The following is a 13,275-nucleotide window of genomic DNA, read 5'->3' on the forward strand; positions in this document are numbered from 1 at the left end:
ATATTCTGATGTTTCATCAATCTTCAGCAATTCTACTCTGCATGTTTTTATTGGGCCCAGCAGCAAAATAATCAGAACTTAAGACTGGGAAATAATTGTAACAAACAAGTCCTGTGGCCCTCAACTGGGGGTGGTTCTGCCTTCCTTAGCTGCTCTGACGAGGAGTCACTACAGGCCTTTAATGAGCAGGGCCAGATTTGCCAATCATCCTGCCGAGTATCACCATCAGTGAATAACTGACACCCACCCCCAAATGCCAGCATCTCCACTGAGAGGCTATGATTCTAGTCTGAGTTCTCACTTTACAGATAAGGGCACTGAAGCTCAGGGAACACCAGGTCAGTACTTATAGCATAGACAGGGTCAATAAACATTTGATGAATTGATAAATGAATACCATTCACTCTGAGGATTCCTAGCCAGTTAGAGACAGTGCTGGGACCACCCACTGAGCCTGTCTATGGCCTGTGCTGTGAAGTCCACCTGGACACCTAATTTAGGGGAACAAAAGAGCCACCTGCGGCCCCGTTTCATCTCTCCTCCACCTCCTGCTGCCCAAGTCAGGTAACAGAAACTGAACTGGAACACCTTTCACTTTCTACCCATATACTTGGCCTGATTCCCAAGGGCAGAGCAAACAGAAGAAATTATATATTGCTTTATGAGGGGAGATGCTGAAGCCTTCTTCCCTTTCCGGCTCCCAGTGGGCTGTAAACAGAGACGGGAATGAGCACCTAAGCAGGGAGATGACATCACCAGCAAGCTGAAGGCAGGATTTGTTCCAGATCAGCTGCAGTGCAGATAATCTGTGGATAATTAAGAGGGGCTTTATTTATTTTTAAAACTCTTTCTTCTTCCTCTCACAGGGGGAGGAAATGTGTGTGTGTGTGTGTGTGTGTGTGTGTGTGTGTCTCAGTGGTCTGCCCAACATGCTATCAGCAGAAACCCCGTCACCTTGGGAAGGCTCAATTCCAGCCAATCCATCATCCTCATGGCCTCTAAATACGCTCCTTTAATTCCCGTCCTGTTTCTTTGATTGCACCTTCCTGGTTCCTGAAATATCCTGCTTCTTCCCCACTTGTTGAAATCCTGTCCATCATTCCAAATCCAGATGAAGTCTCACTTCCTCTCTGAAGTGTCCTCAGTGACATTCCTCCCTTTTCTGAACTCCAGTGTGTTTGTGTGTATATACTGTATTTGACATTTACCATATCCTAATCTGGGCTGTTATTTAACTTTTTATACATGTCCATCTCTCAACTAGGCTTTAAGTTTCTCAAGCCCAGGACAAAAAGTAGTACTTAGAACATAACTGTGAATTGCAGTTACCTGAGGTGCATTTGTTACATCTACAAAACCGTGATGCCCACCTTCCCTAGACGGTCAGCCTCCTCCCCTTTCCATCGCTGCCCCAATGCAACGTGTTCATTGCAACAGGGATCTTCACACAACAAGCCCCAACTGCTCAGACAAATCAGTATCCCTGAACTTCAGTATCATCTGCTTAGATGCTGCCTCTCTTAGCATTTCAACACGAACAAGGCAGCTCTCATCTGACCGTTTCTCTGTTCCCATTTGAGTTTACTGTTATTCATCTCTTCTCAAACCTCCTTATTTTCTAAGTTTCCCCCTATCATTCCTCTATAATTTCTACCGTAAACCCTTTGCCTTTCCCCACAGGTGGACTGATTATGAAATGCCGATTACCTAAGAAGTCTTGGATTAGGGCTCTTTTCTTGCATGGTGTACCAAGAGGCGTGGGCCCATCGGCCCTGGAGAGGGGCACATTCGGCATCTGGATGTGCCCACCTGGGCAGAGGAGTGAGGATGGCAGCTCTTGGTGTGATGCAGCATCTCAGGGCAAAGCACAGTCATTCTCCATTTGGGGGTGGTGGCTCACAGCTGCTCTGAATCACAGGTGTGATTTGGAACCAGGGAGCTGGCATTCACCTTGAGAGGCGGAAAGGTCATGGGTTCAGCTGTGCTCAAATGACAGTCAGCGAGAAGAACACATGTAACTCTTCCAAGGGCAGCAAGGCTGCCACAATTCTATGGTGAACATCGTAATAAACACAAGAGTAGAAATCTCTACCCCAGGACTCCTAGCAATGGTGTTTCTTTTCTCCACTGATTTCTCACCAATTTTCCATCAGTATCTTATTTGAGGCCAATTAATTATCCTCTCATGCATCCAGCCTTTTAACATGTAGAGGCAAACCAGAGATTGGTGGTGTGTGCCAATTATCCCTTTCTGGGATTCCTGGGGCTCTAGTTTACAAAGCAGCTTTGGAGAGTCTAAATTTAGACTCACCTCCTCTGCCTGCTCTGATCCTCCCAAACCTCAGGCTGGTGGCTTTCAGCAGGAACCAAGGCCCCCAGCATTGGAGGCCTTGTCTGGAGGACATTTCCCAGATACTGCTTTCTTCCCTCTCCTGAGCACCCAAAATCTTGCAGGAAAACCTTCCCCAGCAGGGCTGATGTTTATGGTTGAACAGGCTGTACACTGCACAATTCCAGGTGGTACCATTCATATCAGTCAAGTCTGTCTGACTTGAAGTTCCGTGATCCTAATTGCTGCAGTTTATATGAATGAAGTCCCTAGACCAGAGACTGGCAATTTTTTTTCTATAAAGGGCTAGAGAATAAAAATCTTAGGCTTTGTAGGACAAACAGTCTCTGTTACAATTATTCAACCCTGCCTTTGCATCACAAAAGCAGCCACAGACAATACCCAAATGAATGTCATGGCTCTGTTTCAACAAAACTTTATTTACAAAAATAGGTGGGGGCTTGGATTGGGCCAGGGAGTAAGTTGCTCTAGACCCCTGCTCTAGATCGTGTAGGAATGCCCTCTAGCTTGTTCCCAAGGAGGCACTGAAGTGTGTGGTAACCAGGCCCCTTGCCGGCTCTTTCTGCACCGTCTCCTCTCTCCTGGACTCAATCCCCTACCACCAGCCATGGTTGCCCTTCACAGTGGCACTATCCCACGCCTGCCCTCCCCGGGAGGAACCCTGGGCTTGGGATCCCACCCAGGCTTAGTTCAGCTCATCTGTAGGTTTTGTGTCCTCAAGACCCAGCTCTCTGCTTTCCACAAGCTACCTTCCAGCTCTGCGATTCTATGGTGCTGTTGATGGGCCTCGCTCCCAAACCCCATGTGCATCGTAACAGAGCCTTTCTGGGGAACTGGTGAAGATGACACTATGAAGATGGGGTAACTACACACGTGGAGGGTTCACTCTGGGCCAAGGGACTGATCAGTTGGGTCTCACAAGAACCCCATGAGGTTGATATCATTCTCCCATGAAGCCCCCAGAGGGAAATGACCTTCCCAAAGTCGCACGAGTAGCCAGCGATGAATCTGGGGTGTAAACGCGGGTCTGTCTGACTCCAAAGCCCACACTTCTCATCACTGTAGCCCATTAGCTGAGCCTAAGTAGGTGATTCCCACCAAGAACCATCCAGACCCAATGTGACTTCCCAGGACTAGTGAAGGACAAATTTGGGGGATGCACACCTTGTGATTCTTCTCAAACTAAAGCACAAGCAGCTAACTTTTCAGCCTGTGTTCAGCTCCAGTGTGGAGATCACAGTTAATGAGCCCACTTGACAAAAAGAAAAATTGAGAAATAAAACATTAAAATGAGATTAAGAGTTAAGGAAAACTAAACCAAACCAAAAAGAAAACAAAACACACAAAAAAACCCCAAACAACAACAGCAACAAAAAACCTCCGCCAAGTTCAAACAGCCATAACCCTGCCTTCCAACCAGTACCTGACCTCTTCTTTAACTGTACACCTCAGATGCCAGAGGCCCTGGCTGAAGGGACTGGCCATCCTAGAGGGTAGCTGAGCTGAGCACCCTCCCAGCTGGTCCTGTAGCTGCCACTGGTCACCTGCCCAGGAACCATTCCCACTTCCTCCAAAGGAACAGAAACCAAGTCTGGGTCAGCCATTGAGCAGCTGAGCCCAACTCAGGGTTGACTCATGGTTAGATGACGGTTCTAAACCAGGGCTTCTCAACCTCAGAATGATTGAAATTTTGTGCCAGGTCCTTCTCAGCTGCAGGGCTGTCCTGTGTACTGTAGGATGTTTAGCAGCACCCCTGACCTCTACCCACCAGATGCACTAGTAGCACCTCCCAGGTGTGACAAGCAAAATGTCCCTCAACATTGAAAACTATCACCAGTGGAGAAGGTACAAAGTTACCCCTAGTTGAGAACCACTGGTCCAAAGCAGCAGTCTCCAGCAGTATTGGCAATTGCACAGAAGAGTTATTTGTTTCATGGAGCTATATGGTACAGGGTACGGTATCGCCAAAAGTTTAGCAACCCCGGCCTTGCTCCACTAAATGCCAACAGTGCCCCCTGGTTCCTGTGACAGCCTCACACATAGCCAGAATCCTAGAGGGCAATAACATCTCCCACACGCACCCCTGCTGAGGGCCATGAATCTAAGTCAATCGTGCTAACCCAACTCGCCTTTGGCAATGGGTGTTTTAGAGGTGATCATATCAGCCAGTTCTGGAAAATAAGCCTTAAAGGCACTAGAGGGGCCTCACTGAAAAAGTTTTCTTCCCCTACTCCCTGTCTTTAGATGCACTTGTAGGAAGAGGTGGTGTTGGTGCCACAGCAGCCATCTTGAGACCATGTGGGGACAAGCTTGGAGACCAAGCCAGCACACCAGAGTTGGCAGATGAGCATGGGGCCTTGTAGACATCGCTGAGTAGCTGAGCCAAGCCTGGAAATGCCTGCCTCCAGCTTTCTTGCCAAGTGAGATGGTCAAGCTCTATTTTTAAGACATTGTTACTGTCTTTTTTCTTTTAACCCGAAGCTGTCACTGTCCACCTGATAGTAACCTGCTAGGTACATGGTTGGTCTAAGTGGGAAATAAAGAGATGTAGAACATATGGCTCCTGACCTCAAGGAGCTTATATTCCTATAGGGAGAGAAGGACCACATAACAATAACAGAAACAGTGCAAGAATATTCGGGGACCAACTTCATAGTTCCACTGCAAGTGCAGTAAGAGGACCAGGAAGATCAGTCTGAGAAGCCTCCTGGAGGAGGGGGAAGGCAGCTTCCAAGACGGCCACCAATGGTCCCCGCCTCCTGGCTTCAGGCTCTGTGGAATCCCCTCCCCTAAGCATGTGTGGACTTACTGACTCACCTCTAAGGAACAGAATATGGCGGAAATAATGGGATGTCACTTCTGAGATCAGGTTATGAGAAGACTGTGGCTTCCGTCCCAGGTGATAGCTCTGGGGGAAGCCAGTGGCCATGTCATGAGGCAGCCCTGAGGGGAGACCCGGGTGAGTTCTTGCAACGGGATCTTCTGAGGCCCGCTGGCCACCACGTGAGCGAGCCAGGAAGCGGATCTTCCCCAAAGTGAGCTTGAGAGGACTCCAGCCCTCTCCAGTGGCCACGGCCCCACTGAAGGCTCACAAGAGACCTTACACCACAGGCACCCAGCTAAAAGCTGTGCCCGGATTCCTGACTCACAGAAACTGTGTGACAGCAAATGCTGTTTAAGCCACTAAATGCGGGGGTATTTATTATAGACAATAGGTAACTAACGGAGAGGAGGGACGCAGAGACCTCGGCTCTTGACATGTCCAAGATGGAAAAGATGCAAACTTGGCCTGAAATCTTGAGGCTTTGGGCAGGGGGTCCTGGGTCTTACCTGCCTTAGAGCCCATCAGATTCCAGAGCCAGACAGAACCTTGGGAAGTCAGCAGGGTTGTTGCAGGGGGTGGTGGTGGGGGAATCTTACCTCCTTTTTTTCACTGACTTAACCCCAGGGGGTGAGTCCTGTGTCTGGCACACAGTGAGGATTCCAGAAATAAATACCAGTTGACACAGGAATGGCTACGTTGTGCAGTAAGATTAGGATTATGACAAAGTATAACCCACATGGAAAGACAAATTTAAAAAATGTGCCCCTGAGGCACAGATCAGAAAGTTTTTGAACCCCTCCAAGGAGAGTGGGAGATAAAGCGGGGGGGCTTAAGCAAGGATGCCACACGAGCCCCAGAAGAGAGGTGACCAGGAGGCGTTTCCTCACCAAGGAGAGGACTGCTAGCCCAAGGCAGTGGTCACTGCCTTACCTCTGACTTTTAGCATCGGGGCTCCCAGGAATCAGGAGAAACACTCTTCCTGGTCTTCCAGCTCTTGAAATGAAGTACCACTCCCCCGACCCAGGAGGGGAACAGGCTGGATGTGTTCATGGGCAGTAAGGTACCTGAGTCTGGAAGCCCCTTCTGTTTGTGGAAACCCACGTGCACGGGCAGATGGCTCCTCCCCGTGTTATCACCCATGGGGCCAACTCAGGCTGCAGTGTCCCGAGCCTCTCTTACCCCCAGGACCACTCCAACCGAGGTCCCGGGATCCCCTTCATACACCAGCCAGCAGGGCAGTGACCAACCCAGGCCCAAAGCACTTCTTGGCCTAAAATATGTACGTCTCAGGCAGGGAGCCTCTGACAGGCGCCCCAGCGTGCATCCTCCCCTGAGATGTGCAAACCCCTTAATGTCCCTTTGAGGCAGTGAGGCCACTGGCCCTGGTTGGTTTCCCTTATACGTTTCCTCCAGAACGTGCCGGTGGGGATGCCACCGAGTAAGAAACAGGAGGGGAACCTCTTTTATCCTCGTCTCCCTGAGGGGGGATGGGAGGAGAGCTACAGAGGGCTGGAAGGAAAAAACGAGAGGCAAGAACACCAGACTCTGGGATTACCGCCTCCCCCAAAAGCAGACTCTGGGAAGTATTCAGTTCAGTCTCTCCTCTGCCTTTTTCTCTTGAAAATTACGTAACCAGCCAGGGAGAACAAAGGCTTCCCAAGCCTCCCAACAATACTGAAATAGCACGGAGAGAAATTCCGGAGGCCTCATTTGGAGCTCTGATGCCCATATCAGTGCAGGGCTAGGGGCGGGCAGTCAGTATGGGTCCCCGAGTGTGGGGTGTGGGTGCTGGTCGCCACGGGAACAGCACGGGGGCAGGGGCTGTATCTGCCTAGGCTTGAGGCTGGGAGTCCGGCTTTCGGATCACCAGTGTGTGAGGGTGTGTGTGCATGCCAGCATTTAAATCCTTCTGATTTGAGACAACTCCTACATTTGACCTTTGTAGACGCAAAGGGAAACTTCTCATTTTTCTTTCTTTTTTGTTTTTTTTAAAGGAAGGAAACCTGGCATCACAGAAGATGTTGGCCTCTTTCAATATCTAAATCAGGACAGTTATGACCTAAGTGGCTAAATAAGGTGAGCCTCTTTGGGGCTTGCTTTGTTTGGACTGTATTCTAAAGGGTAGAGATCCCAGCCAGGGCCTAAGCTTCTCAAAAGCAGAGCCTGCATCTTTCATTTTTCCCACACTTGCTTTAGCTCCCACTGCAGAGTGCCCACGGGCCCCTGTGCCTTCCTGAATTCCGAGATTACTCTCTGTGAGCCCAGATTTCATGAGAAAGTCACTTCCAGGCACATGGTCCGCCTCAGCTGGCATTTATCGAGGACCTACTATGTGCTGGGCATGGTGACACACGTTCAATGATGTTTGAGCTTTCACAGCACACTGCGGGGAACTATTCCCTGACATGAATGAACACTGTGCCAGTGATTTGTGCATGGTAGGCACCTGTTTCCTCCTCTTCCTTCCGTTTTGAGAGAGTGGAAGTAACTTTCTCAAGATGACACACTAGAAAGGGGTCGAGCCCGCTTCCTGATCCAGGCTTGGTTGCAACACCAGTGCATTCTGTCATCTCCCATGGGGACTTCTGTCATGGAGGGTCCCACCCCCATCCCTCTCACACTTGAGTGCTTGCTTTTGTTTTTCTAGTTTCCCCAGTTCCTTAGAGAAGAAGCATTTGCTTTCCTCCTTTAAGTCATCTTGGAAACTGGCATCGATTCTAAAGGTCTCAGCCTCTAACCTCATAGTTTCCTTGACTCTACTCACCAGCCATACAAAATGTCTTTCAGTCCACTGAAGATGTCATCTTCTCTCTTGCCTCTGGGCCTCCACACATGCTGTTCCCCCTCCTTTTCCTCTGGCTAATTCTTACTCATTCTTTGGGTACAAGTTTAAATGCCCCTTCATCCAGGAAGCTTTCCCTGATACTCCTTTCCCTCCCCAGACTAGCTTATCTGTCAGGTTGTGTCCTCCCCCTTCCCCTCTCATATCACTTTCTCCCTTTTTGTTTCAGCTTTAATCGCTTGTCTTCAGTGTTTGATTGGAAGCTTGGTGAGGGCAGGGACCCCTTCACATGCATCACTCTAGCCCCAGTGCCTAATTCCTAACCTACTCAATAATAAATAATACTTGGGCAGAACAAATGCATTCTGAGAAGACCCATGCTCCAGAGCACCATTTACAAATTCAAATTTGTGAAACTCACTTCTTTCCTCCCCGTTAGAGATGCCAACCAGATGTGAGAACTTCACAAGTCTTTTCTGACTCAAATCCTCTGTGTAGTGCAGTCCCTTTAATAAATTTCATAGAGTTCTTGACTTCTTTCACTGGCCTGCTTCTCACCCAGTTACCCAGCCCATTATCCAGCAAATGTATCACACACTACTCCCTCCTAGTCTCATGGAGGCTGATCATTTACAGGGGTTGCACTCAGAGGTACAAAGAAATCATTCATAGAGCAGAAAAATGTTCCCTCTCCTGGTGATTGCATCTCCCGGTTCACAAGTGACAGAAGAAGTGGTATTTTGACAGCTCAGGTGACAGCAACAATGTCTGGCCCACACGGGACTGTCATAGCTGAGGAGGAAAGCCATAGGCTGGGAGCCAGGAGGCCTGGGTTCGAGTCCTACCACTGCCTGGGAGCTCTCTAGCAAGGAGTTTCTAATCTGTGAATTGGGAATAACCATACTTCCCCACTTACTCGTGGGAATCAGAACAGGGTGGTGATCTGAATATACTTCCAAAAGTATTTCGCACAAATTGGAGGTAAGTCACGACCACAAACCAATTACACTAAAATTAAACCACTTCCACAGCGATGTTAGCTGGGCTCTAGGGGGTCGGAACTGTTACCCTTTCTCATCCCGTCACAGTCCTCCAAGAGTGAGTGGCCTCTGCATGGGAAGAAGTGAGTATTGGTTCACTAGCCATTGCACAGGCGTTTTGAGTCTTTTTTTTTTGGCAGGGGCAGGATGAGGGGAACTTTAGGCTAAATTATCCCTGTCTTCTCTTATGACCTAGAACACACTGAGACACCCAGCCCGGAATGGAGTGTCTAGGAATGAATCTACAATGAATCACTGCAATGGACCGGATGTTTGTATCTGCGCCCCACACACAATTCACATGTTGAAATCCTAACCCCCAATGTGACGGTATTAGGAAGTGGGGCATTTGGGAGGTGATTAGGTCATGAGGATAGAGCCCTCATGAATGGGAGTCCTGATAAAAGGGGCCCCAGAGAGCTCTTTCACCCTGTTTGTACCATGTGAGGATACAATGAGAATCAGCCATCTACAGTCCTGAAAAGGGCTCTCACCAGAAGCCGACCATGCTGGCCCCCTGATCTTGGACTTCCCAACCTCCAGACCATAAGAAATAAATTTCTGTTATTTATAAGCCACTCCGTCTATGGTTTTGTTGTAGCAGCCTGAACAGACTAAGAGACTCACCAAGGGGCTAACCAAGTCCATCACGGTGAGGCCATTTGCTCTCACTTATTAACTTCCATGTATCCATCGCCCTCTCCTCTGCTCTCCTTGTGAGCGCCTCCTTCACTGAAAGCTTATTAGACCCCAAGAGTCAGAACCCCATGCCACAGAGATAACATTGTAGGAACCTGACCCATTGGAGGGGAAACGTGCTGATGGGGTGCTTGTTCTTCATTTTCCTCCTCACTCTAGCAGGAGAGATACTAGGGAGTGTCACTGGCCTCTTAGGAACAATGAACTCCCACAAGCCTGTGAGGGTTTCCACATGCAAATAAGCCTCTTACGTTCGATGGTCAGGGCCATGAAACCCCACCGGACATGGAAGGGGGAGGGAAGGAAGTGATCAGCCTTCCGACAGATCATGAGCTCCCTGGAGAAGAAGACAGATGGCTCCAGTGCCTGGGAGGGGAGTGGAGGAAGGTTGGGAAAGAAAGCAATGGAAGCAAGAGAGCAAGAGGAAGCAGGGAGGTGGGCAGGGGACGGACGAACCCGCCCACTCCCCGACCCTGGGGTTCTTAGCTGAATGAGGCGAAGACCAGCAGCCCTGATGGTGACACCGGGTTTCCTGCCAGCTGGCGTGCGTGTTCTTAGCTGATTTTGACTTCATCCGGAGAAAGGTGACCATTCCGGGTGCCAGATCAGTGCCAGGTCAGTTCATAGTAACTGCTCCCACCGCTGCCAGATGAGGAGACTGAGACCCAGAAAAAGGAAATAACTCTTCTAAGGTCACTCGGAGAGGCGGGAACCCGGCTTTGTAGAGCGCCCAGGCTGCCGTTTTGGGGTGCAGGCCCTTCCAGGTGTTTCTTGGGCCCCACAAGGGATGACCTTATGGATCGCCAGGACGGCCTCCATCAGTGAGGAAGGGGGTCCTGACCCAGCTACCAAAGAGCCGTGCATGGCAAGGACTGGCTGTCTGGGAAGGAGCAGCCCCCTCTCCTCCTCAAATAATTAAGTGATCATTCTGTATCAGGGAAAAAGAGTCCCATATGGACCATGTGGCAGCAGCTGTCAACCTTCCAAACTGGAATCCTCTCCTGTCACTAAGAGCAGAGCTGGGAGCCAGGCTGCGCCGGGGGGTGGAGAAAGGAGGGGATGGTCACTTGGTCCCGGTCCCCACTGAGGATGTGTAGGGCTGGTGCCCAGCACGGTGCCCGGCCTTTGTAGGGACAGAGCCAGTGTTTGCTTCATCAGGAAAGCTCCAATTGCATTTTAGACTGAGGAGAGCTGAGCCCCCAGAGGCCAGGAGCAAGAGACGCCTCTGTCTGTTCACGTGCAACCAAGACAATGAATGAATCGCAGGGATGTGGTCAGTCTCATGCCTAAAGGCACTCGGGAGAAAGCGAGCACTCAGAATCCCGATGATACAGGCGAGGTGGGGCGCAAGTCGGAGGACCAGGGTTGAAAAGGAGGAACTAGGGAGAGAAAGAGGAGGAGGCCAGGGAGGAGGAATGAGGAGAGAGAAGGAAGGGTAACAGGAAGAAAGAGGGACCCCGCCCCCACTCCCAGAAGCCGCTCCTGCCTCCTTAGTGAGTCGCTGGGCTGTTGTTAACACTTGGCACACACAGACCGTCCTCATAGCCCGGGAGCCTTAGACACGCACATCAATAAAGTCCTCATTGCAGAAGATGCTGGAACCTTGACAAGAGCAGCAGCATGACCAACACAATGCAGCGCATTAGCTTGACAAACATAATGGAGCCAGCAGCCACCAACTCCACAGCTCTCCCAGATACAGGGAGTCCTGGGCAGGAACTGGATTTTACCTGCTCGGTGTCATTAGCTGGAAACCTGGATCAGGCTGGCACCGAGGCCAACACAGTGTAAGTATTTGGGTGGGACAGTGACGCAGTGAAGCATTCCTTCACCTCTCCCATTCTCTGCAGACTCCAGATAAACGAACCTCGGGATTTAATGAGTTCTGAAAAACCAGCACAAACCAGGCTCTGTGTCCTTGTTATGCTGGAGTTCTCAGGTGCCAGGAACAAGAGCAAAGCCGATGGGTATGGGCAGGGGGCTGCCTGGGGAAGGGCTCAGCCACTCCCAGGCTTAAAGGTAGATCCAGCCTCCAAGCCGCCCTTTGGGAGGAAGGCTACTGGGTAGACATTGCCCTCAATATCTACCAATGCTATAGGGCCAGGGCAAATTAGGGCTCAAAGGAGTAGGTAAGGCAGTTGACTGGGTGGGCATTGTGGACAGAGCTGCCTTCCAGAACATGAGGGAGGAGGTAAGGCCAGACAGTAAGAAGGGGTGGCTGGAAGGAGCTGCCCCCTCCAGCACTGGTCACCTCTCACTCAGAGTAAGCAGAGAGAGATGATTGTCATCCCCTCGTATCCATGGGGATTGGTTCCAGGAACCCCTGTGGACACCAAAATCTGAGGATGCTCAAGTCCCTTATATAAAATGGCATGGTATTTGCATATAACCCACACACATCCTCCTGTATACTTTGAATCATCTCTAGATGACGTATAATCCCTAATACAATAAAAATGCTATGTTACTAGTTGCTGAAGTGCAGCAAATTCAAGTTTTGCTTTTTGGAACTTTCTGGAAATTTTTTTCAAATGTTTTTGACCCGCAGTTGGTTGAATCTGCAGATGTGGAACCCATGGATACAAAAGACTGACTCCCCTGCTCACCGAGGATGGTGGGAGGAACCGCTACCCACCCATCAGTAAGAACCTCCTAGGTGGGAAGAAGGTTGCTTTTACAGTAAGGCTTTATATTACCAATGACAAAAATCACTTTCTTTTTTCAAGCAACAATGTAACTTGCTTTTAATTTAGAATCTGTTTCAACTGCCAAAACTGCGAATTAGGATCCCAAGCGCGGGCAGATAGAGTCTCGGGATGTAGTGCCTGTGCTCATGAGGCCAGGCTTCAAGAAGCCTGGAGAGAAGTGCAGTGTGGGTCTCATCAGGATGGAGCCAAGGGGTCCTGCAAGAGTCCTGACCAACCGGAACTGAGCTAGAGGGTTGGGGACCCAAAGTCCACCTGCATCCCTTTGTTCAGTCTTATAAGGCGAGTTTTTCTTTGAAATAAAGCAAAAAGCAAACCAAACACTGACTTTGATAGTCATATTTTTGACCTGTGGATCGATTTGTTCCGTCTTTCTTCGACACAACTGCAGAAAGGGACGGAGTGCCAGCTTCCACCCCACGCTCACCAGGCTCCGAGGAGCAAAGATTGGCTCTGATTTCTTTTGAAGTGCCAGAAAAGATGACTGGGACTAAGGCCTGGGAAAAATCTTAGATACCTGTGCCTGTGCTCAGGGTGTTCTCTGAGCCTGGACTTGCCCTTTCTCTTCCCACTCCCTGCCAAGGTCTCCTATGGGATCACCTCCCAGGGGAAGCTGGTGAGGGCTGTGACCAGAGTGAATAGAGTTGAGGTGGTGATATGGGGGAGATAAGACCCTGTCTTGGAAATACTGCCATCTGTCCCCTTTTCTTCAGCCAGACTGCCTTAGTTTAGGTCCTGGTTATCCTGACATGTCCAGAGTCTGCATCCTACCACCTCTAGATTTTGTCCCCACTGTAGAGCGGGGTGTGAGACCATTCACATTTGCTTTCCTGCGGCTGAGAGCACTGTAGCGTCTGTGGCTTCCCTCCGTGAAC

General features: G+C 49.9%; 1 protein-coding gene across 2 annotated transcripts in view; it reads right to left on the reverse strand.

The window, feature by feature from the left end:
* Positions 1-13,275, reverse strand: part of MAPK4 (mitogen-activated protein kinase 4) — a 169,547-nt gene that overhangs the window by 67,692 nt on the left and 88,580 nt on the right. Inside the window, exon 2 of one of the 2 annotated variants that reach the window (XM_057527386.1) lies at positions 1,708-1,950. The exons of the other annotated variant lie outside the window; for it this stretch is intronic. The gene's annotated coding sequence lies outside the window, so the exon portion shown is untranslated. The remainder of the gene's footprint in view (positions 1-1,707; positions 1,951-13,275) is intronic. 2 annotated transcript variants of the gene reach the window in all.

Source organism: Balaenoptera acutorostrata, chromosome 13, assembly GCF_949987535.1.
Source record: "Balaenoptera acutorostrata chromosome 13, mBalAcu1.1, whole genome shotgun sequence".
NCBI classification, from domain to species: Eukaryota; Metazoa; Chordata; class Mammalia; order Artiodactyla; family Balaenopteridae; genus Balaenoptera; species Balaenoptera acutorostrata.